Source organism: Cnephaeus nilssonii (assembly GCF_951640355.1).
Source record: "Cnephaeus nilssonii genome assembly, chromosome: X".
NCBI lineage: Eukaryota > Metazoa > Chordata > Mammalia > Chiroptera > Vespertilionidae > Cnephaeus > Cnephaeus nilssonii.
The window spans coordinates 27,411,965-27,438,091 of record NC_137071.1 but is presented as its reverse complement, the minus strand read 5'-3'; the positions used below and the strand labels follow the sequence as shown (position 1 = coordinate 27,438,091).

Here is a 26,127-nt window from a genome sequence, read left to right as displayed (position 1 = left end):
CCATCCCCTGATTGGCCTGGTCACCTCCCACAGAGAAGAGGGCCTAAGCCATCAGTAGGACATCCCCTGAGGGCTCCCAAACTGTGAGAGGGGGCAGGCCAGGCTGAGGGATTTCCCCCCCCAACCCATTTTCATGCACCAGGCTTCTAGTGATATTATAATGCTCAATGAGGCCAAACAGATATGGAATATCACCTGGACCTGATAATTAAACTCATCTTTTCCAAAATGTATCCCATCAATAGCATGGGCTAGTAATAGGTGTTCTCAATTAAAAAAAAAAAAAAAAAAAAGGTACAATGACAAAATAAATTTGGAAAATGCTATTTAAAAAGTTAAGCCACCACCAAAAAATTGTTCATGATTGAGCTTCTCAGAACCATTAAATATGTTAATGTCTGTTCTCTCCAAGACTGAACTAATTAAGTTGAACAATAAGCATTTTGTAAAAAAGCATTTGGAGGGAATAGAGTTCAACAGAATATATTTTGAGAAATGCTGGCTAAACTCATGTTAAGGGAAGGAGAAAAACAGAATACTATGTATATTGAGCTTGTCATTTTCCATTCATTATCTCACTTAATCTTCATAAGAATCCTGAGAGATTGATGCTATAATTATCCCCATTTTAAAATTAGAAAAAACTAAAACCAACCATGATATTGAGTATCTTATTTAACTCACTCACCTAGAAAATGGCAAAGCGTGGATTTAAGCCCAGGGCATATCAGGCCCCAAAGCCTATGCTCTTTCCATTACATAACACTGTCTCCTATAATCTATAAGATTAGAATATTTAAAATTATAAACATAAGTATATAATACAAATCCTGACATCTGGATTCCAGGCAATGGAATGAACTTTTAATTTTCGTTTTGCTTCAGCAATTCATCTAGATAATGAAAATGGGATAATAACTTCATGACTATATCTGCTCTAAAGACAGAGCTGGAGGGCCTAGTCATTTCTAGGACCTAACTACAAATAATTTTATTGTATGTCTCATATTTAATGTGCACAAATATCTTTCTGTATATGGTAGGAGTAGAAAAATAAGTGGCATATCTACTAATATTGCTTTTCCAGCTATTATTGAGTACGATACAGTATGCACATTAAAAGAGTCACTATTTTATTTAAATTTGGTTGGAGTACAGTACTACAAAGAATCATGACACATTTCTATCTCCTGGTTCACAAATAACAGAATAGGCTTGGGGACATATTGGATTTAACTTTCTTCACAAATTCCCATTCAGTAAAAGCTCCACATACCTGACACAGGAGAAAGCTTAGCTCCTTTCATCATCCCCTTATTCCAAGATAAAGGAGGGTGGGTCTCCTTGGTGGACTATGCAGATGCAATTCTAATGTTAGAGAAGAAGACCAGGCCCTTACTTGGTTTTAAAAGACTCCCCTGCAACTATAGGAAGTTTCTTTGGCAATCAGATCAGTCTACCAGAATGAAATACTATGGTGTGTTCCCAGTTATTGGGGCTGGAGAAAGACTGTCTTGTGTTTAAAAGTTATTAGTCATTGGACACTAGTCCACACATCCAAATCCATTTTAAGACACCAAGCCAGGTAATGTGCAAAGGTTGCCCTCAATTCTTGTTTTCCTCTGTGATCTCATCTATTCCTACTGACTCAATTATCACTTCCCGCTGATGACTCACAACTTGGTGTCCTGAATCTAGCCCTGCTGGTGAGCTCCAGACTCATAGCTATTTCTGGGCTGAAGATACATATCATGAGTCATCAACTTATTTGACATCTATCTTCAATAAATATCCCAGATTAACTTTAATCTCTACCTGTCCAAAAGGCTAATTTTTTGTTTATGTCCCTCAGATCCAACTTGACTTTCCTCTTGGTTTCCCTATTTCAATAAATAGCAGCACCATTCTTACTGCTTCCTAGGCCAAAAATGCTTGAACTCACTCATCATTCATTGCTCACATGTCAACTATAGATAATTTTTCAAACCCATTCTATCTTTGCCAAACCTGCCACCAGTGCCTATCTCTTACCATGTTTATTCATTAGCCTCCTCAAAGGTTTCCCAGCCTCTAGTTCCTTCCATTTCCAACCTAACTTCCACATGACTGCCACTGTGATCAGGTCTTGGCAGGCCATATTATACCATTCCCTGGCTTAAAGATGTTTAATGGCTCATTAATGCCTCTAGAGTAGAGTCAAAAATCCTTAGCATCACTATAAGACCCTTTAAAACTTAGTTCCAACTTAATTCTCCAGCCTTATCTCTGGACATCACCCTTCTCTGCAATGAATCAAACGCATCAGCCAGAACCACAGACCCAATGTTGCCTGAGTGAGCCAAGTGCCTGCACTTCCTTCTGCTTTTATTAACACTAGTGGCCCGGTGAATGAAATTGTGCACCTTAAAAGAGAATTAATAAGAGGAAATATTTTAATATTGCTATTTGCCCTTTCTCTATAATAGAAGTGTCAGAGATGAAATAAAATTAGTAAAATGTATATGAAAATCTCCCTCCTGTCAGAGTCTGGGGCACACTGCAGGACCCAGAGTCAAGTCCCCGCCCAAGACCTGCACATGCTTCGAAAACGCAGGAGACCTAGACCTGGCAGGCCCCGCCCCCACCAAGCCCCTCCAGGTAGGGAGCGCAGCCTCAGGTCCCCCAGCCCGGCGCCGGGTGGGGGGCACAGTCTCAGGTCCCCAGTCAAGCCCTGCCGGACGGGGGGTGCAGCCTCAGGTTCCTCAGCCCAGCGCCGGGTCAGGGGGCACGGCCTGAGATCCCCCGACCTGGCACTGGGGTGGGGAACATGGCATGAGGTCTCCCAACCTGGCGCCGGGGCAGGGGGCAGAGCCTGAGATCCCCCGTCAAGCCCCGCCAGGCAAGGGGTACGGCCTGAGGTCCCCCATAAAGCCCCGCCAGGCAGGGGGTGCAGCCTGAGGTCCCCTGGCCCAGTGCTGGGGCAGGGTGCACGGTCTGAGGTCTCCTGGCCCGGCACCGGGGCGGTGGTGTGGCCTGAGGTCTCCTGGCCTGGTGCTGGGGCCTGGGGCACAGCCTGAGGTCTAAACCAGCAGTCAGACATCCCCCAAGTGGTCCCCAATTGAAGAGGCTGCAGGCTGGGCTGAAGGAACCCCTCCCTTGCACGAATTTTCTGCACCGGGCCACTAGTCTATACTAATAAAAAGGTAATATGCTAATTAGACCGGGAGACCTTCTGGAAGACCTTCTGGACATCCTTCTGGACAAAGCCATGGTGGCAGGGCCGAGGCAAAGGCAGTTAGGGGCGATCAGGCCAGGAGGGGAGGGCAGTTGAGGCGAGCAGGCCGGCAGGTGGGGCAAGTGAGAGCAATCAGGCCGGCAGGGGGTGGCAGTTGGGGGTGAGCAGGTCAGCAGAGGGTGCGGTTGGGGGCGAGCAGACTGGCGGCGGGGGGCAGTTGGGAAAAATCAGGCCAGCGGTGGGGGCAGTTGGGGACAAGCAGGCTGATGGGGGGGCAGTTGGGGGCGATCAGGCCAGCAATGGGGGGCAGTTGGGGGCGAGAAGGCCGGCGGGGGGGGGCAGTTGGGGGTGAGTAGGCCGGCAAGGCAGAGTGGTTAGGGGCGATCAGGCAGGTGAGCGGTTAAGAGCCAGTGGTACCGGACTGTGAGAGGAATGTCCAACTGCCCTGTGGGATCGGGCTTAAACCAGCAGTCAGACATCCCCTGAGGGGTCCCAGATTGGAGAGGGTGCAGGCTGGGCTGAGGGACACTCCCCCCCCCCACCCCCCATGCACGAATTTCATGCACTGGGCCACTAAATATAATGATAATAGTTACTGTTTACTGAGTATTTGCTCTATACTGTATTAGGTACTTTACAAATATTAAGTTATTTAATTCTTTTTACAATTCTCTAAAAGAAATCTAATTCCCCTCCTTTTGCAGGTGAGGAAACAAACTCAGAGAACTGAAATAACTTGTCCAATGCCACATATTTATTAAGGCGAATTTTAAACTCAGGTCCATCTTACTGCAAAGCCTGTGCTCTTTTAATAAGATAAGCCCGTAGGGTTAGAAAACAAACAAATATGGGGCTTGAGAGTCAAAGATACCTGATTCAAGTTGTTACTCTGTCACTGATTATTTTGTGACTTATGTTTTCGTCAACTGTAAAGAGAGTATAGTGTACAACCTACCTTGAAACATCACTGTGAGGGCCCAGTGGGATACATGTAAAAATCTGAGGTGCTGTCAGCACATCTGACAAAATGTAGCAGGTTCACTAAAATGCTTTTACTTTGAAATCATCGGGAATATGGTTAGCCTTTATTTTAGAGGGCATTGTGTGTGTGTGTGGGGGGGGGGGGGATATCTCGAAGCCATTTGCAAATTTTTATGGTTTTGAAATAGAAATATCATTTTATATTTAGGTCACTGAAATTTGTATGACAGGAGCTTCGTTTACAAATGACAGTTCTTGCATAAGGAGGATTTTTCCCCATAGAGCTCAAAGACTAGATTGACTGAGATAGCTCTTTGCAGAAATCATGGTACATCAGCTTCTTTCTTGATATTACCAACTTTGACTAGCTTTATTCAGTGGGTTTCAATTAGGATAGCATTCCAACAACATAGAAAACTACATGCAAAGATAATTGAATGTATATACGTATTTTTTCACCACATCTCCCTCCCTCTATCCCCCCAGCCCCCTTGAGCAACTACTTTATCATTCATTGTCTTTTGAAAAGAAAATGAAGGTAAATCTTTTTTCCTTTTTATTTTTTTATTTTTCTTTTCCCTTGTTTTGTTTGTCTTTTTTTGATTTTTTACTTTGAAATGGCAACTGTACCTACCAGCTCATTGGGGGTTTGAAGGATATTAATCAGCTTCACAGCTGGAAGCAGAGTGATCTACTGCAGTAAAGCTTAAAGCTTTTTCCTGTCAGTGTAATTTCCTTTTTTATCCTATTAATGTAAATGGAGTTTGATTTGTCTTTCCATAACAAAGGAAGGATTAAATTTTAGGAGCTATGACTACTCTGAAGTAGAGGATAGGGGAAAAGAGAGAGGAAATCAGCAGTCCTCAATCCTTTGATCTGTCAGTTCTGTCCTTCTCTCAGTAGTTTCCCCATTCTTGTCTCTCACTGTCTCTCTATCTCTATATTTCTATCTCTATCTATCATCTATCATCTATCTTCCTTCTTAGGGTTGTCAGTGAACCTGGTTGTGCCCGGCTAGCTCTGGACTTTGGTAATTGCTGGGGAAAGGGAACTGGAGACATTGAGCATGTTCTCCTGTGTCCATAATTTGTAAGGAGGATGATGATAATAATTTACTATGTGCTGAGCACTGCTTTGAATGCTTTTATTCTTATTTTACAGAAAAAGTAACTGAGGCTTTAAAAAGTAACCTCTGTGAGGTTTTTGGCTGAGGTCATGCAAGTAATAAGAGGCACAGCTGGGGATTTGCACCCAGGTCCATTTAATCCTAAAGCCTTGATTAATAGCAATGCATTAATTGTCTTAGTTAATAATTGTTACTGTGCATTAAGGGTTCCAAAATGACCAAACTACTCCCTTGCCCTTAAGTTGCTTCTAGTCAAATCAGAGGAAACATTCATAGTGTAATTATAAGACAGTATGACAAAGCTCTTATGGAAGTACTAGAGGCCCAGTGCACAACATTTGTGCACTGGGGGAGGGCGGGATCCCTCAACTCAGCCTGTGCCCTCTCACAGTCTGGGACCCCTTGGCAGAAATCCCCCAAGGGGTCCTTAAAGCTGCCCTGGAGGCAGAAGAGGCTCCTGCCACCGCTGCTGCACTTGCCAGCCATGAGCCCGACTCAGGGCTACTGGCTGAGCAGCGTGAGCACCACTCAGCCAAAAGCCAGGCTCGCTGCTCCTTAGTGCTGCCTGGGAAGCGGGAGAGGCTCCCGACACCGAAGCTGCGCCAGCCGTGAGCCCAGCTTCTGGATGAGCGGCGCTCCCCTTGTGCGAGGATACTGACCACCAGGGAGAAGCTCCTGCATTAAGCGTCTGCCCCATAGTGGTCAGTGTGCGTCATAGTGACTGGTTGTACCACCATTCGGTCTACTTGGGTATTAGGGTTTTATTATATAGGATATGCAGAATTACTGCAGAAATCGATTCTTCTGATTATATATAGGAGAGCTGAAGTCCACACAGAGAAGATGCTATTGGATTTGAATAGTTATGACTGGTTTGACTAGTTCCATCATTAGTTTTGTGATGGAATAGCATTTTGGGCATAGGGGAATCCTATATAATAAAAGCCTAATATGCAAATTGTCCCCTCTACCAGGAGTTCGACCGGGAGTTCGACTGCTCGCTATGACGTGTGCTGACCACCAGGGGGTGGCGCGGAACATGGCGGGCGTCAGCGATGTGCTGCAACCTCTCGCCGGCTACCTGGGGGCAGGGGTGATGGGGATGGAGGTGTGGTGAGAATGTGGGGTGCCCAACAAGCTCACTCACTCCACCTGCTACCCTCCCCCGGGATGCCAGGTGCATGCTTACCCATGCTCAGGTGCCAGGTGCCCACAAGGAGCCTGCCCCAGACCTGTGCAACCTCTTCCAGGTGAGCTGGGCTGCAGCCGCCAGGACTGCAGGAGCGAGTCTGCAAGGCCGGCTTGGAGAGAGCATGCTGCCTGCCTGGCTTCCGTGTGGCACCACTGGGCGGCCCAAAGGCCCATGCTGCACCCCGGCCTGCGGCATCCAGCCCCGCTCACTGAATCTCTACGTGGGGACTTGGGTGCCATGAGTCAGGCAGAGGGGGGTGCAAGGCAGCCTGGGGACCCAGGTGCTGCCCAGGCCCCAGAGATCAGCTGGGACCTGCCCTTCCACACCAGAGGCTTGGGCTTTGATCAATGGCCAGGCCTAGGGACCACACCTGTGCATGAATTTCGTGCACCAGGCCTTTAGTAATCTATATAGTAGAGGAATATGCAAATTAGCCAGTGCACAGTAACGTCATGACCAAACAGCAGGAACCTGAGGGTGCATGGCGCCTGGCTGGGGTGAGGGACCTCAAGCTGCGCCCCCGCCCCGCAGGGCTTGACGGAGACCTCAGGCCACAGCCCTCCCCTGGTGGGGCTTGATGGCGGACCTAAACCGGCAGTTGGACATCCCTCTCGCAATTTGGGACCACTGGCTCCTAACTGCTCACCTGTCTGCCTGCCTGATTGCCCCTAAATGCCTCTGCCTGCCTGCCTAATCACCCCTAACTGCCTCTGTCTGCCTGATCTCACCCCCATATACCCTCCCCTGCCATCCTGATCTCACCCCTAACTGCCCTACCCTGAAGGCCTGATCTCGCCCCCAACTGCCTTCCCCTGCTGGCCTGATCTCGCCCCCAACTGCCCTCTGCTACCAGCCTGGTCACGCCCAACTGCCCTCCCCTCCCGGCCTAATCTCACCCTCAATGGCCCTCCCCTGCTGGCCTGATCTCGCCCCTAACTGCCCTGATCTCGCCCCTAACTGCTCTCCCCTGCCTGATCGCCACTAACTGCCTTCCCCTGCCAGCCTAATCTTGCCCCGAACTGTCCTCCCCTGCCAGCCTGATCTCACCCCTAACTGCTCTCCCCTGCTGGCCTGATCACCCCTAACTGCCTCTGCCTGCTTGATTGCTGCTAACTGCCCTCCCATGCCGACCTGATTTCACCCCCAAATGCCCTCCCTGGCTGCCCTGATCTCGCACCCAGTGGCCCTGCCCTTCCAGCCTGATTCCACCCCCAACTGCCCTCCCCTGCTGGCCTGATTGCCCCTAAGCCCCTGCTGGCCTGATTGCCCCTAACTGCCTCTGCCTCGGCCCCCACCACCATGTCTTTGTCTGGAAGGAAGTCGTACGTCCAGAAGATGACCAGTTGACCCAGTCTAATTAGCATATTACCCTTTTAGTAGTATAGATTATATAGGTTAGTATTGCTTAAATGGGGGGGGAGCCTTTTTCATCAGGAGATGTCCTTGGCAGACAAAAATACATAATCCCTATATCTGGACTGATAGGCAGTGATATGCACTATTACTGCCAAACTGGTCATTAAAAAATTGAACCGCTTTCTTACACCATACACCAAACAGCTGTTGTCCTTAAAACCCCTCCTCAGCACCCACCTTAGGTTCTGCCTTCGCAGTTCACCCAGATTAGGTTCTGATTGGTCGGTTTCTACGCCAGTCAGCGTCAAAAGCTCCGCCTCCTAGGCAGCCATTGGCTCCTCGCAGTTCACCCAGATTTGGTTCTGATTGGTCAGTTTCTATGCCTGTTAGCATCTCCAGGCCTATATCTGGGCCTGATCAGAGAGGCGGGGCTGCTGGCGATGCCTGGAGAGAGAGAGAGGCAAGGGCTGATCAGCAGCTGCCACGGAGGCTGCAGATCAGACCTTGCTTCTTTCTCTAGGCTTCACCATCAGCAGCGGCAGCTGCTGATCAGCCCCACCTCTCTCACTCTCCAAGAGTTCAGCCCGCTCGCCAGTCCCCGTCCACCTGAGTCTGCTGCGCATACAGCCTGGTATTCGGTCATAGTCATCCCTTCAGTTGTTTTGGATGTTACAGACCCTGGCTCTTTATATATATAGATGACAATGTATTTAATAGCATACAGTGTCTTGAATACTAAAATAGGTTAACCCATTGGATGCCATAAGCGCCTGTAGATGCAAGCTGTGGACCTTCCCCACATGCCACGAGCATCTATAAATAAAAATGTTTTCCCTAAGTGGCAGCCCTGACCAACTTTAAAATCATTTTCCATGAGAATTTTCAGCTAAAAATATTCAAGAACGCCCAAACTGTGAGTAATATATTTGTTTTTATAATATTCATTGCAAATTGATTTTTTAAATTAAATTCAAAATATCGTGGCATGTGGAGATGGTTTCCATTTTAGACATGTGGTAGTTAACTGGTCAAACAAATGAAAATTACTTTCACTCATAAATTAGTGCCACAGAAATCATGAAATATGTTTTTTTAACATGGGGGGATACTAAAAGAAGAAAATGAGGAAACACTTGATTCTTTGATACTTCATATATATTTGTCTCACCTTTACAGGCCAGCACTGTTTTATTTTATCTAAATAATAAAAGATAAAAAAAAATTTTATTCTACGTGATATAGTTTTTTTTAATTCCCTATTTTTTGTAATAGCTTAAGTCTAAAATCTTTCAAGTACTTATCTTTGAGTTATCTTAGTTGCATTATGTGCAAGTATTTCAGTAAAAGAGAAAGATCCATGCTATCTTATTTTTGCCTTAAAGAAAACATAAACAGACCTCAATTTCCACAAAGTAAAAGCTACTAAAAATAACTTCACAGTAGGAGTAGCTGTTGAATCAATACTCCTTCCTTTTTTCAGAAGCTAATAATCATAGACCATCAAGACAGAGTATTTTAGTCTTTTTATTACAGAAACAAGGCATCATACCTAAATTTTCATTTAACTCTATATATGTAGAGTTAATTTCCAGTGCAGAAAAATATCATAAAATTGATTTGACAGACTACTAAAAATGCAATTTCTGAGGTGACTCAATGAGATAGAGCTTTATTAAGCCACAAAACATTTGCCTCTAATAAGAAATCAAGAAGAAAATGGTGGCCAAATAGGCAAATGTGTTGTGCACCTTGTCCTGGGGCCAGAGTAGAAATGCAACTAAATTGGAGAAGATCCACCCAGGATTAACAAATTAGGCACATCTGAGGAGACAATTATCAACAAGGAAGAGCCCAGGATGCCTGAAGAATGGTAGGAACAGGGATCTGGGCAGGAGAGGGCCCGGCCACCCAGCCACTGGGCCAAGAAGGTGATGAGGAAGCTGAATTGCACCAAAGCTGCGTCCCTTGGCGACAGGCATAACACCCAACTGAGAAAAGGAAAAGCCACAGGGGTGCTGGCACCCAGGAAATCTAGACTATAGCCACGAAAGGCTGCACCCTGACAGGCCGTCTGAAAAGCCACCTGAGCAGCACGGTACTGGTGGGAGAGAAATCTGCAGTTTCATGGTGGTTTTGCTTTTGTTTTATCCTTGGTTTTATTTGCTAAATGAGAATATAGGACTATTCAGTTGCAAGAACTCACCAGAGGTTGCGAAGCAGGGAGAGGCAAAGAGTTGAGGTGCCTCAGGAAAGACTGGGGAGGGAAGCAGGGCATGGAAATGTGATCAGGACTCAGGTATTGGAACATTAATAACCTTCCAAACCTAAGAGGCCATTTCTCTCCAGAAAAGCGAGTCCCTCCCAATAGCCTCAAGGCAGGTAATAAAGCCTGCCAAACCCTGCCTGCATTTTTAGCTATACAAAGGGAAAAAAGGCTTTGAATAGCCCCTAAGAGCCCTCAATGACTGGGTTGGAAGAAGGGCCGGTCTGCCTCACTATTCTGGAAACTACACTGATAAAAACTGCAGGTTGCTAGCCAACCCCAATGGTCTCCATACAAGGATCTCTGACCAACCAAGGCCAGAGTAATATCTTGGGCCACTCGCAGAGGAATAGCTCTGGGTCAGGGAAAAAACATCAATATGATTCCTGGAAAGCAAAACAGCACCACCCCAACCTAAAACCCTGTCAGAAACAGATGCTTGAGTGATTAAAATTGACAGCTGGCAGACAGGCAAAGCGGGCTGATTGGTCCCACCTGCTTGCAGCCAAGGTCTGTGGAGACAGACACTAGCAGAGTAGCAGTGGATCGCTTGGAACATCAACATGGTGCTGAATTCCAAAGACAGTGCCTGACAGTGATCAGCACATAACTACCTAACAGGAAGCCCAGAATTGGCAGACAGAACAGAAGAGTGGGGTCCTAAACCAGCTCCTATAGGGCATTAAAAAGTGGCTGAAGCAAATGACACTTCACTTTTTTTAATTTTTTAAATAATTTTTTTACTATTTTTTTTTATTTTTTATTTTCTTTACTTTTTTATTGTTATTTTCTTTTTTTTTCTTCTTCAACTTTTCTTCCTCGCTTCTCCCTTTTTCATCCTGTTTTTCTTCTCCTATCCCTGACTTGGGTTTTCTCTTTCCTTTCTTTTTACCCCTTGTTAAAAATTGATCTTCTTGATCTGCTTTATTGATGTCTTATTATTACTGTAGTTTCAGTTGGCTTATTCATATAAAAAATTTCCTCTTCCCTACTCCTACTCCATTCCTCCTTCTCTTTTCTTTCTTTGCTACTCAATCTTTTTTCCTGCTCCTCTCTTGCTCTTTTCTTCTAAATTTTTAATTAGTTTCACTCCCTAAATTCAGGCCTATCTGCTCTCCCCTATATTATCCTTTTTAATAAATAATTATTTTTTCTTCTTATCCACTCATTCTTTTTCACCTCTTCTATACTAAACAGTGGTCCTTCCACTATTCATCAATTTCCTTAACCTTATTTTCTGTATTTAAGCTCTACCTCTACAGATTCTGACTATCCCCCCTTTTCTGGGTGGATTTTTTTTTTGGGGGGGGGGGTTGGTATAATCATTTGTTTTATTGTGTTATCTCCCCATATTCTCTCTCTTTTCTTTTTTCTTTTCTTTTCTATTTTATTGTTATCATTTCTTGCTATCATTTATGGTCTTTTTTCTCTCTCCTAATTCTCTTTTCTCTGGTGATCCTTTTATTGGGATTATAGGTGTCTTGTGTACATTCATGTTCTGTTCCTTTTGTGTTGTGTTGTGTCAAGTTTTATTTTGTGCTGTTCATTCAGCACCTCCACAATGGTTGGCACGACATGGTAGAAAGTGAGCCACATAATCAGACACCCTGAGAGAAGACCATCCACGAAAGGGACAATAACATTCAAGACTGAACTACATCAAGAAAACCCAAATATCTCAAGTAGGGGGCTTCCCTAGAAGACCCAGGCCAAAAAACCTGAGAGACTGTACCACTGGATCGAACAAAACATCTACTACATAAGACAAATCCAAAAAATCTGGGTGGCATAGCTGTTTGATCTAATACACAGAAACAATCACAAAGGATCCGTAAAAATGGGAAGACAAAGAAACAAACCCCATATGAAAGAAAAGGAGGAATCACCAGAAAAGGAGATAAATAAAACAGAGGCAAGCAATTGGTCAGAGAAAGAATTCAGAGTAATGGTTATACAGATGCTCAAAAGGCTTGACAGGAAATTCACCAACATGTGTAAGAATCAAGAGGAAATGAAAACAAAACAATCCAAAATCTGTGGGATGCAATGAAAGCAGTCCTGAGAGGGAAGTTAATACCACTACGGGCCTACCTCAAAAAACAACAGAGAGGAGGCGGCGGGCACACGGAGAGAATGACCACTGGCCCCACTCAGGCTCTGGTCGGGCTTAGTCACAGGCTCAATTGACACCTTCAGAAAATTCCACTTCACACAAGTCCAAGAAGCACACAGAGTCCCAACCAAGATGAAACAAAAAAAAAAAAAACAAAAAACACAACACCAAGACATAGTGTAATAAAGGCAAAAATCAATAAAGAACATAATGGAAGGTTTCATCAGTAGACTAGAAGAATATGAGGACAAAAATCAGTGAGTTACAAGACAAGGTAGAAAAAACACCCAAACAGAGCAGCAATTGGAAAAATAAATTAAAAGCATGAAGAGAGTCTAAGGGAGTTTTGGAACAACACACAACAAAACAACATCAGTATAATAGGGTGGCAGAGGAGAGGAAGCTGAGCAAGGAATAGAAAACCTGTTTGAAAAAATAATGACAGTAAACTTCCCTGACTTTGGGGAGAAAAAAGTCACACAAGTCCAAGAAGCACACAGAGTCCCAACCAAGATGAACCCAAAAAACCGACACCAAGACATATTGCAATAAAGGCAAAAATCAACAATAAAGTAAGAATCTTATAGGCTCCACAGAAAGACAGAAAGTAACCTACAAGGTATCTCCCATTAGACTATCAACTAATTTCTAAACAGAAACACATCTGGCCAGAAGGGAATAGAATGAAGTATACAAAGTGAGGCAAAGGAAGAGACTAAATCCAAGAATACTCTAGCCAGCAAGGCAATCATTCAAAATTGAATGGAAAATCAGGAACTTCGCAGACAAAAAAAAAAAAAGACTAAGGGAATTTGAGAAACCAAGATGGCAGCATAAGGTAAACACCTAATTGTTGCCTACCACAACAATTTTGAAACTACAACTGGAAAACAGAGCGCACACCGTCCAGAACCACCGGAAAGCTGGCAGAGTGGGAAAACCTACAACTAGAGAAAAAAAGAGGGGGGCACTGAGCCTCAGGAGCTGTGGAGGTGCGGAGATCCGTGAGCGCGGAAAGGGTGGGCGGCTGAATACGCAGCAGGCTTGCTCGCAGCACGTGGAGAGGGAGGGCAGCAGATGCTGTGTGGCTAGCTTTCTCGTTTGGGAGAAAAACAAAACCTCCCGACTGCACTGAAATCCAGCTGCAGTCGGGGAGAAACTGTTCTGTTTGGCAGCGGACGAGGCTCGAAAGCTGCCTTCTCTCAGAGGCACGCAGCCATTGATTAGGGCACGGAGAAACCGACCCTCTTAGGGCGGAGCAGACGGGAAACCAAGTTTGTCTGCACCATTCTGAGACTCCGCCCCATCCAAGCTGAGCACAGAAGCTCTCCCAGTGGAGACACTGCTGATCCTCACAGCCAACTGGCTTGGAGATCAATTCCCGCAGTGATACCAACAATCCCAACCACTCTGAACTCCAGTTTCTGGGGACACACGGGGGACCCAGACGCCTACGGGACTCTCGGCCATCGGTCGGTGAAAGGGACTTTTCTGTCGGTGTGGACGACAACAGATTTCAACCAATCTCATAAGGGACACATTCAAGAGGCAGACTCAGTGAGCACCAAAGCCCTACTGGGTCTCCAGCACAGCAATTCTTCCATTATAGACACAGCAGGCCCTCACAACCAATTGGACCGGAGGTCAATTCCTCCCAGTGTACCAACAGCAATCAGGGCTTTTAACTACACCAAGACTTTCCACTCAGCCCACAAAGGGGAGTACCAAGAGCGACCACCTAGGGTGATTGGGGAAGCTGAGCTACCGGACCCTGTAGGTCACCGACCACACAAAGCCACTCCATCAACACAGGGAGGCAGCCAAAATGTGGAGACATTGAAGTATGTCACAAGTAGGAGAGATAGATGAAAGCAAACTAATGGACGACACAGTGTTCAGAACCATATTTATAAGGTTACTCAAGAATCTTCTAAAAACCGCTGAGAAACTTGAAGAGACCTTCAAGGACCTAAATGAGAATACCAAAAAAATGGAAAAGGACCAGTCAGAAATTATGCATACACTGTCTGAAATAAAGAATATACAGAGTAGACCACCACACCCAAAGAGTCAAACCAAAGATCTGGAATATGAGGAAGAAAAAAACACCCAACCAGAGAGGCAGAAAGAAAGAAGAATCCAAAAGTGTGAGGATAGCATAAGGAGCCTCCAGGATGGCTTTAAGCGTACCAATATCCGAATTTTTGGGGTGCCAGAAGAGAGAGAGCAAGATACTGAAAACCTATTTGAAGAAATAATGACAGAAAACTTCCCCCACCTGGTGAAAGAAATAGACTTACAAGTTCAGGAAGCGCACAGAACCCCAAACAAGAGGAATCCAAAGAGGACCACACCAAGACACATCATAATTAAAATGCCAAGGGCAAAAGACAAAGAGAGAATCTTACAAGCAGCAAGAGAAAAACAGTTAGTTACCTACAAGGGAGCACCCATACAATTGTCAGCTGATTTCTCAACAGAAACTATGCAGGCCAGACAGGAGTGGCAAGAAATATTCAAAGTGATGAATAGCAAGAACCTACAACCAATACTACTCTACCCAGCAAAGTTATCATTCAGAATTGAAGGTCAGCTAAAGAGCTTCACAGATAAGAAAAAGCTAAAGGAGTTCATCACCACCAAACCAGTATTACATGAAATGCTGAAAGGTATTCTTTAAAAAGAGGAAAAAGACGAAAAAAGTAAAGATAAAAATTATGAACAACAAATACATATCTATCAACAAGTGATTCTAAAACTCAAGTGAATTAAAAATCTGAGGAACAGAATAAACTGGTGAACATAATAGAATCAGAGGCATAGAATGGGAGTGGATTGATAATTCTCAGGGGGAAAGGGGTGTCTGTGGGGGGGGTATGGGAAGAGACTGGACAAAAATCATACACCTATGGACAAGGACATCGGGGGGGCGGGGCAGGGAATCGGGTGATGGGGAGATATGGGGGGAAAAAAGGAGGAACAATTGTAATAATCTGAACAATAAAGATTTATTAAAAAAAAAAAAGACTAAGGGAATTTATTACCACCAAGCCAGCAATGCAAGAAATGCTAAAGGGAATGTTGTAAAAAGAAAAAAACATAATTGGAAGAAGGAATACAGGCATAAAAATAAGAATGGCAACAAACAAGTACCTGTCAATAATAACCTTAACACGTTAAGTGCCCAGCCTGTTTTGTCTTCCAGACGGAAAGTATAGTGTCAGTCACCAGTGATTGACACGGCACTTAACGTGTTAAACGTAAATGGATTAAATGATCCAATCAAAAGACATAGGATAGCGAAACGGATAAAAAACATGACCCATATATAAGCTGTCTACAGGAGACTCACCTCAGAACAAAGGACTCACACAGACTGAAAGTGAAGGGATGGAAAAATTCTTTCAGGCAAAGGGAAATAAAAAAAAAATAAAGCTGGTGTTGCAATACTTATATCGGAAAAAATTGACCTCAATTTGAAGGTCATTAAAAGAGATAAGGAAGGCCATTTCATAATACTAAAAGGGATCGATTCAACAAGAGGATATAACTCTGGTAAACATATATGCACTCAATACAGGAGCACCCAAATATATCAATAAACTTCAGGAAGCCCTAGCCAGTTTGGCTCAGTGGATAGAGCGTCGGCCTGAGGACTGAAAGGTCCCAGGTTCGATTCCGGTCAAGGGCATATACCTTGGTTGCGGGCACATCCCCAGTGGGAGGTGTGCAGGAGGCAGCTGATCGATGTTTCTCTCTTATCGATGTTTCTAACTCTCTATCCCTCTCCCTTCTTCTCTGTAAAAAATCAATAAAATATATATTAAAAAAAACTTCAGGAAGGTATCAAGGGAGAGATCGACAGCAATACAATCATAGTTGGGGACTTTAGTACCCCATTGACACCATTGGATAAATCCTCTAGACAAAAAATTAGCAAAGAAACAGCAATCCTAAACAACTCACTAGACCAGATGGAATTAATTGACACCTTCAGAAAATTCCACCCCAAAGCTACAGAATATATATTCTTCTCAAGTGCACAAGGGACATTTTCAAAGATAGACTACATATTAGGACACAGGCTAAGTCTCTACAAATTCAAGAAGATTGAAATCATATCTAACATCTTCTCACATCAAAATGCTATAAAATTAGAAATCAACTACAATAAAAACAATCAAACACTTGGGAGGCTAAATAGCATGCTATTAAACAATGGATGGGTTACCAAAGAGATCAAAGAAGAAGAAAAAATCATTCTGGAAACAAATAAAAATGAAAACAAAACAATCCAATATCTGTGGGACACAATGAAAGCAGTCCTGAGAGGGAAGTTAATACCTGTTTTACTAGGGGCCTACCTCAAAAAACAACAGAGAGGAGGTGGCGGCAGCGGGCACACAGAGAGAATGACCACCTGCCTCAGGCTCTGGTTGGGCTTGGTCACGGGCTCAACCTGTTTTGTTCTCGCTCAGCCCGGGTGCTCACCTGATGGAGAGACCACACGCCAGGCCTGCACAGTCATATTCAATGACTGCGCTCTACAAGGAATTCCAGGAGGTCAAGAATGTGAGCCGGTGCGGCACAGGTTGGAGGGGGCGCGCATGGGACCTCGCTGCCCCCTAGCTTCCCATTGGGCGCTGAGCTCAGCACCACGGGGACCTGGGCCGGGCTGCCGCGCTGGAACCAGCGCAAGTTTTGCCTGCTGTCAGGGCTCGTGTTCACTGCAGGCCTTCGTGCCATCCTGGCCGCCATGCTGGCACTCAAGTACCTGTGCCCGGGTGCGGCAGGCAGCGGCGCCTGCTCAAAGGGCTGCCCCGAATGCAAGGCCTTTGCAAGAGCTGCCTGCTTCCTGGCCGCCAACCTGGACACCAGCATAGACCCATGTCAGGATTTCTATTCTTCGCATGTGGTGGCTGGCTACAGCGCCACGCCATCCCCAACAACAAGCTCACCTACAGCACCATTGTGGCCATTGGCGAGCAGAAGGACGAGCACATGCAGCACCTGCTGGCGCGGCCCAGTGCAAGGTGTATGCCTTCCAACATGCGCAAGATAGAGAGGTTCCGCCCGAGGCCCACGCTTGAGGTCATCGAAGACTGTGGAGGCTGGGACCTGGGTGGCACTAACGAGTGCCCAGGGTCCTCGGTACACTGAGACCTCAACCGGCTGCTGTACAAGGTGCAGGGCATGTACAGCGCTGCTGCGCTATTTTTACTCACCGTTAGCCTGGACGACAAGAACTCCTCACAGTATGTTATCTGAATTGACCAGGATGGGCTCACCCTACCGGAGAGGACCCTGTACTTAGCTCAGGATGAGGACAGTGAGAAGATCCTGGAAGCTTACCGATTGTTCATGGAGCACCTGCTCAGCCTACTGGGTGCTGATGCTGTGGAGCAGAAGGCCCAGGAGATCCTGCAACTGGAGCAGCGGCTGGCCAACATCACAGTGTCAGAGAATGATAACCTCCATCGAGATGTCAGCTCCATGTGCAACAAGGTGACACTGGGACAGCTGCAAAAGATAACTCCCCATCTGCAGTGGAAGTGGCTGCTGGACCAGATCTTCCAGGAGGACTACTCAGAGGATGAGGAGGTGGTGCTGCTGGTCATGGACTATATGCAGCAGGTGTCCCAGCTCATCTGCTCCACACCCCGAAGTATCCTGCACAACTACCTTGTGTGGCGCATGGTGGTGGTCCTGAGTGAGCATTTGTCAGCACCGTTTCGAGAGGCTCTGCATGAGTTGGCATGCGAGATAGAGGAGAGTGACAAGCCCCAGGAGCTGGCCCGTGTCTGCCTGGGCCAGGCCAACTGCCACTTTGGCATGGCTCTTGGCACCCTCTTTGTACATGAACACTTCTCAGCTGCCAGCAAAACCAAGGTGCAGCAGCTGGTAGAAGACATCAAGTACATCTTGGGCCAGCACCTGGAGAAGCTGGACTGGATGGATGCTAAGACCAAGGCAGCTGCTCGGGTCAAGCTCCAGTACATGATGGCGATGGTCGGCTACACAGACTTTCTGCTCAAGCCCGAGGCCGTGGACAAGGAGTATGAGTTTGAAGTCCACGAGAAGACCTATTTCAAGAACATCTTAAACAGCATCCGCTTTAGCATCCAGCTCTCAGTCAAGAAGATCTGGTAGGAGGTGGACAAGTCCACGTGGCTGCTTCCTCCACAAGCACTCAATGCCTACTATCTACACAACAAGAACTAGATGGTGTTCCCTGCTGGTATCCTGAAGCCCACACTATATGACCCTGATTTTCCACAGTCTCTGAACTACGGGGGCATTGGCACTATCATCGGGCACAAGCTGATGCATGACTACGACGACTGAGGGGGTAGGGGGGTGCAATATGACTATGCAGGCCACCTGATACACTGGTGGACAGAGGCCTCCTACAGCCGCTTCCTGCGCAAGGCCGAATGCATCGTTCACCTCTACTACAACTTCACTGTCTACAAACAGTGGGTGAATGGGAAGCACAAACTTGGTGAGAACATTGTAGATATAGGGGGCCTCAAGCTGGCCTACTATGCTTATCAGAAGTGGGTGCAGGTGCACAGCCCAGAACACCCACTACACTGGCTCAAGTACACACACAACCAGCTCTTCTTCATTGCCTTTGCCCAGAATTGGTTCATCAAACGGCGGTCACAGTCCATCTACCAGCAGGTGCTGACCGACAAGCATGCACCTGAGCACTATACGGTTATGGGCAGTCTGTCCCAGTTTGAGGAGTTTGGCCGGGCCTTCCATTGCCCTAAAGATTTGCTCATGAACCCTGCTCATAAGTACTTTGCGTGGTGAGCTGGCCGCTCCCCACCCACTCGCACGACCCCACTGTCCTGCAAAAATTGCTTCTTGCTGGACACTGGACCTGGCACGGGCCCCAATCTGTGTGCCACCTACCTTCCCAACTCCTCCAGGACCTCAGCTCCTGCTGTCCATCACTTCAGGGAGGACTCAGAGCAGGGATGAGGTTGGGCTCTAGGAAGGAATGGGGAGAGATACAGGGTCCCCAGATTTAACTCGAGTCAGCCAGAGCCTGTGGCCAGGCCAGACTCTCCAGGCCCCACCTTTCCTGTGTTCTTGATGTTATGTCTGGTAAACAAAGCTGCTTTACCCTACAACTTAAATAACTAGAAAGAGAGCAATAAGAAAAGTCCAGAGTAAAAGGAAGGAAATAATAAAGATTAGAGGGAAAATAAATGACATAGAGACCAAAAGAACAATACAAAAGATCAATAGAACCAAGAACTGGTTCTTTGAAAGGATAAACAAGATTGACGAACCTCTAGCCAGGCTCACCAAGAAACAAAGAGAGAAGACCCAAATAAACAAAATCAGAAATGAAAGAGGTGAAGTAAAAACCAACCCCACAGAAACATAAAGGGTTGTAATAAAATACTACGAACAATGAACGCTATTCCAACAAACTGGACAACCTAGAAGAAATGGACATATTCCTAGAAAAATACAATCTTCCAAAACTCAATCAGGAAGAATCAGAAAACCTGAATAGGCCAATAACTACTGATTAAATTGAAGCAGTAACCAAAAAACTTCCAGCAAACAAAAGCCCTGGTCTGGACGGCTTCACAGGGGAGTTTTGCCAATCATTCAAAGAAGAAATAACAGTGATTCTCATCAGACTATTGCAAAATTTCAAGAAAAGGAACACTTCTAAGCTCTTTCTGTGAAGCCAGCATTACCCTAATTCCAAAACCAGATAAAGACACTACAAAGAAAGAGAATTATAGGCCAATATCCCTGATGAATATACTAGTAGATGCTAAAATCCTCCACAAAATATTAGCAAATTGCATCCAGCAACACATTAAAAAGATCATATACCATGACCAAGTGGGATTTATTCTAGGTATGCAACACTGGTACAATATCTGCAAATCAATAAACATGATACATTATATAAACAAATTGAAGGACAAAAATCACATGATCATATCAATTGATGCAAAAAAAGCCTTTGACAAAATCCAACACACTTTTTTGATAAAACTCTCAGCAAAGTGGGAATAAAGAGATCATACCTCAACATCCTATATAATAAAAGCCTAATACGCAAATCAACCAAATGGTAGAACGACCGGTGGAACAACCAGTCACTATGACATGCACTGACCACCAGGGGGCAGACACTCAACACAGGAGCTGCCCCCAGCCCGCAGGCCCTAGGCCAGCCAAGGCGGGTGCCAGTGGGGGGGGGCGATCACCCTACGGTGGGGGGCAGGGCTAGTGAGCGGGAGGTGCCAGGCTGGCCAAGGTGGGTGCCAGTGGGCCCCCCCCCCAAAGACTGCCCCACCAGTCACCCCACAGATCGGTCCTAATCGCTGGCTAGGCCTAGGGACCCTACCTGTGCACAAATTTTGTGCATCGGGCCTCTAGTAATACCAGAAAAGCCTTATATGACTAACCTATAGCCAACATTATACTCAATGGGTAAAGACTAAAACCATTTGCCCTAAGAACAGGATCAAGATAGGAATGCCCACTTTCACCACTCCTGTTCAACCTAATCTTTAGTATTGGAAGTGCTAGCCATATGATCAGACAAAAAGAAGAAATAAAACACATCCAGATTGGAAAAGAAAAAGTAAAACTCTCATTACTCACAGATGACATGATATTATACATATAAAACCCTAAAGACTCCATCAAAAAAACTATTAGATTTAATAAATGAATTTGGCAAGGTAGCAGGATACAAAATTAACACCCAGAAATCCATCGCATGTCTATACACCATTAATGAACTCACAGGAAAAGAACCTAAAAAAAATATCCCATTTACCATTGCAACAAAAAAAATTAAGATACCTAGGAATAAACTCAACTAAGGAGGTAAAAGACCTATACTCTGAAAACTACAGGACATTGTTAAAAGAGATAGAGGAAGATATAAACAAGTGGAAGAATATACCATGTTAATGGATTGGTAGAATCTACATTATTAAAATGTTCATTCTGTCCAAAGTAATCTACAGATTCAATGCAGACCCCATTAAAATAACAACGGCATATTTCACAGAGCTAGAACAAATTCTCCAAAAATTAATATGGAATAAAAAAAGGCGCCAAATGACTGCAGCAATCCTGAGAAAGAAAAACAAAGTTGGAGGGATCACAATACCAGATATCAAGGTATAAAGTCACTGTTCTCAGAACTGCCTGGTACTGGCACAAGAACAAACACATAGACTAATGGAACACAGAACCCAGAAATCGACCCAAGCCATTATGCTCAATTAATATTTGACAAAGGAGGCAAGAGCATACAATGGAGTCAAGACAGTCTCTTCAATAAATGGTGTTGGATCCCCTGATTGGTGGTGTTGCTCTTATATCAATCAGGGGCAAAGCAGATGTACAGTCCTTAGTTCATCCTAGCTTGATGCCTGTGTTGGTGGCCAGAGCTGGTTCATGCCTCAGGCACATAAAATGAAATAAAATAAAATAAAATAAATGGTGTTGGAAAAATTGAACAGATACATGCAAAAAAAATGAAATTAGACCACCAACTTACACCATACACAAAAATAAACTCAAAATGGATAAAAGACTTAAACGTAAGATGGGAAATAAAAATCTTAGAAGAATCCATAGGCAGCAAAATATCAGACATATCTTGTAGCAATATCTTTACTGTCACATCTCTTAGGACAATGGAAACTAACAAGAAAATAAACCAATGGGACTACATCAAAATAAAAAGCTTCTGCACCGCAAAAGAAATCATCAATAAAACAACAAGAGAGCCCACTGCATGGGAGAACATATTTGCCAATGTCATATCCAATAAGGGCCTAATCTCCAAAATTTATAGGGAACTCATACAACTTAACAAAAGGAAGATAAACAATCCAATCAAAAAATGGGCAAAGGACATAAATGGAGACTTCTTGTAAGTGAACATACAGAAGGCCAAGAGACATGAAAAAAAATGCTCAAAATCACTAATCATCAAGAGATGCAAATCAAAATGACAATGAGGAACCATCTCACACCTGTCAGAATGGCTATCATCAACAAATCAACAAATGACAAGTGGTGGCTAGGATGTGGAGAAAAAGGAACCCTCATGCACTGCTGGTGGGAATGCAGATAGGTGCAGCCACTGTGGAAATCAGTATGAGGTTTCCTCCAAAAATTAAAAATGGAAGTCCCATTTGACCCAGAAATCCCACTTCTAGGAATATATGCCAAGAAATCAGAAACACCAATCAGAAAGGATATATGCACCCCTATGTTCATAGCAGCACAATTTACAATAGCCAAGATTTAAAAATAACCTAATTGCCCATCAGCAGATGAGTGGATTAAAAAACGGTGGCACATCTACACAATGGAATACCATGCTGCTGTAAAAATGAAAGAACTCTAACCATTCGCAACAGCATGGATGGACCTGGAAAGCATTATGCTAAGCAAGATCAGTGGAGAAAGATAAATATCACATGATCTCACTCATTTGTGGACTATAATGAACAACATAAACTGATGATCAAAAATAGATCCAGAGACATAGAAGCATCGAACAGACTGACAAACCTCAGAGGGAAGGCAGGGGAGGGTGAGGGTAGGAGTAAGGACTTATATGCATGCATATAAGCATAACCAATGGACACAAACAGTAAGGGGGTGAGGGCAGGTGCTGGAGGGGGGGGGCAGGAGTGGGCGGGGAGAGGTCAATTGGGGAAAAAGTAGACGTATACACTTTCAACAATAAGTAATTCAAATAAATTTTAAAAAGAAATCAAGTAATTCTAGAAAAGAAAAATGATATTAGCATTCAAAGATCTTCATAGTTTCATATCCATGGTAAGAAGTTAGCAATACATTATTTTGACCATTTCCATTCATGCCACCCTCCAACCACCAAATCTAAATTTTGTCCCCTCTCCCCACCAACCCCCACACCTTACTGTCTTATAGCACTACCCTTTTTCTCCTTCACAAGCACAATTTATAATATAAAATGTAAGCATGTTTAATGCCTATATCCCCCTGGTAAGGTGCAAGGTCATCTTAAGGGAAGGAATCCTAGTCTGTTTTGTTGTTCACCTCTTGATACTCAGGGACTAGCAAAGCCCATAATCTAATTTGGTTTTACAACTGGTTTCTAATTATTATGCAGGTATTTCTTGAGAAGTAATATTTCTTGAGAAATTTTAGTGTCTTCCACCTTAGTGCCAAAACATGATGATTAACAATAATATAGAGAAAAGGGGGATGTCAAAATAATGTAATCAGTAGTAGAGAAACAGTGAGCCCAGAAAGCACCCTTTGAAATGATGGTCAATCATAGCTCTACTAGTAAAACTCTTAAGAAATCCAATAGGATAAAATCTCTTAATACAATCCTATATGATCTCATTTTGTTTTCATCAACTATTTATTTGTGAAAAAAAATAGGTTTTTAATTAAATTTATTGGGGTGATATCTACAATAATAAAAGAGAAACATGAAAATTACCATCACCCCGCTATGCTACCAGCCAATCAGAGTGAGTATGCAAATTAACCTGAAAACATGTCAGCGCCCTGCCCCCATGCCTCTCTGGGCCTGTGGGGGTCAGAGAAGTAGGGCGCCAGTGCCTGAGGCTGGCTGCAGCCAGGCAGACCAAGAAGCTGCCTGCCCCGTGATCCCAGGCCACAGCCAGCAGCAGAAGCCTCATGTCCTCCCACCCCACATCCTGGGGGAGACAGAGAAACTGGGCCCCAACGCCTCAGGCTGGCTGCAACCCGGGAGACGAAGGAGCTGCCTGCCCCGTGATCCCAGGCCGAAGCCAAAAGCAGAAGCCTCACGTCCGCCTGCCCCACGTCCTAGGGGAGACGGAGAAACCGGGCCCCAGCACCTGAGACTGGGTGCGGCCTGGGAGACGAAGAAGCCACCTGCCCCATGATCCCAAGCCGCAGCCAGCCGGAGAAGTCGCCCACACTGCATCCCAGGGAAGACGGAGAAGCCGCCCACCTGCGGTCTAGGCACCAGCACCTGCAGCTGGCTACAGCCTGGTAGACGGAGAAGCTGCCCACCCCACAGTCCCAGCCACCAGTACCTGCTGCTGGCTGTGGCCCGGGAAATGGAGAAGCCGCCCACCCCGCGGTCCCAGGTGCCAGCACTTGTGGCTGCAGCCCAGGCGAAGCCACCTGCCCACCATCCCCTGCGGCTGCAGCCGGCCTGGGTGCCTATAGCTGACCAGAGGGAGGGAAGCCCGGATCGCAGGTGCCTGTGGTCGGCTGGAGGAGGGAATCTTGGGTTCCGGATGTGGGGCCGAGGCAGAGGTGGTTAGGGGCAATCAAGCCAGCAGGGGAGCAGTTAGGGACAATCAGGCTGGCAAGCAGAAGAAGTTAAGGGCAATCATGCGAGGCAGGCGAGCGGTTAGGATCCAGCAGTTCTGGATTGTGAGAGGGATGTCCGACTGCCGGTTATCCCCTGAGGGGTCCCAGATTGGAGAGGGTGCAGGCCTGGCTGAGGGACACCCTCCCTACCCCCACACCATGCACGAATTTCTTGCACCGGGCCACTAGTTGGTTAATAAAATTATATAGATTTCGAGGATATATTTCTATAAAACAAAATCTGTATTTTGCATTGTGTGCACACCACCCAAAGTTAAATTTCCTTCCGTTGTTCTTTGGCCATTAGTAACACAACATAACATGATATTATAAATAATATTATTTTTCTATTTTTTTTATTGATTAAGGTATTACATATTTTTTTATTGATCAAGGTATTACATACAAGGTGTCCATATTTCCCCATTGCCCCCCCACCCCACTCCCATACATGCCTTCACCCCCCAGTGTCTTGTGTCCATTGGTTATGCTTATATGCATGCATACAAGTCCTTTGGTTGATCTCTTACCTCCACCACCCCGCCAGCCTTCCCGCTGTAATTTGACAGTCTGTTCGATGCTTCTCTGCCTCTGTATCTATCTTTTTGTTTAAATAATATTCTTAAATGTGAAAAGAATGAGCAAATACAGAGGTGATGATGAGACACTATAATGGCATAGTTTCAGCTCTTCAATTCATCTTATCCTTTCACTCATGCATTCATTCTATTCTCATGAAACCATCCTTAAGTTCTCCAGGAAGAATATACCACACTAGCCGAAACCGGCTTGGCTCAGTGGATAGAGCATCGGCCTGCGGACTCAAGGGTCCCGGGTTCGATTCTGGTCAGGGGCATGTACATTGGTTGCGGGCACATCCCTGGTGGGGGGTGTGCAGGAGGCAGCTGGTCGGTGTTTCTCATCGATGTTTCTAGCTCTCTATCCCTCTCCCTTCCTCTCTGTAAAAAATCAATAAAAAATAAATAAATAAATAAATAAATAAATAATAATAAAAAAAGAATATACCACACTAATAGTGGTCTCTTGGGAGTGGTATGTAGGAGGATTTACATGTATATTTTCATGTATATATGTATATGTACTACATGTACATTCCTTGAGTTTTTATGACAAGCATATGTGTGTATGTTTAAAACCTCCAACAACCAGATTGATTATTTATTCTCTTTATCATAATTCCTAAACAATTCCTAACTTGAAAAAAAAAAATCACTTGCCAGACCAAAAAGAAATCTAGCCCAGAAACTGCAGACTAGTAATAGTGACATCAGTTTATAACCTTGTAAGATAATACCATTTGGAATAACATGCTTCTTTGGTCAAGTTATTAAAGTTTGGTCAATGTTTCCAACTTTAGAAATAATGAAATGATTATTGTATATGATTGTATTGTATTGTAAAGATCAACAGCTATTTTTATGACATTCATTTGTGCCATCATAAATACACAAAATACTTATTAGACTTAAAAACCTCAATCATTGAGTAC

General features: G+C 44.9%; 1 protein-coding gene and 1 pseudogene across 5 annotated transcripts in view; one reads left to right on the top strand and one right to left on the bottom strand.

Moving 5' to 3' along the window:
- Positions 1-26,127, bottom strand: part of CHM (CHM Rab escort protein) — a 259,080-nt gene that overhangs the window by 177,327 nt on the left and 55,626 nt on the right. The window contains exon 1 of one of the 4 annotated variants that reach the window (XM_079765430.1): positions 8,107-8,275. The exons of the other annotated variants lie outside the window; for them this stretch is intronic. The gene's annotated coding sequence lies outside the window, so the exon portion shown is untranslated. Of the gene's footprint in view, positions 1-8,106; positions 8,276-26,127 lie in introns of those variants that run through there. 4 annotated transcript variants of the gene reach the window in all.
- On the top strand, positions 16,367-19,165 carry LOC307096433 (endothelin-converting enzyme-like 1; annotated as a pseudogene). The gene has a single exon. The product of its transcript is annotated as an endothelin-converting enzyme-like 1 (transcript).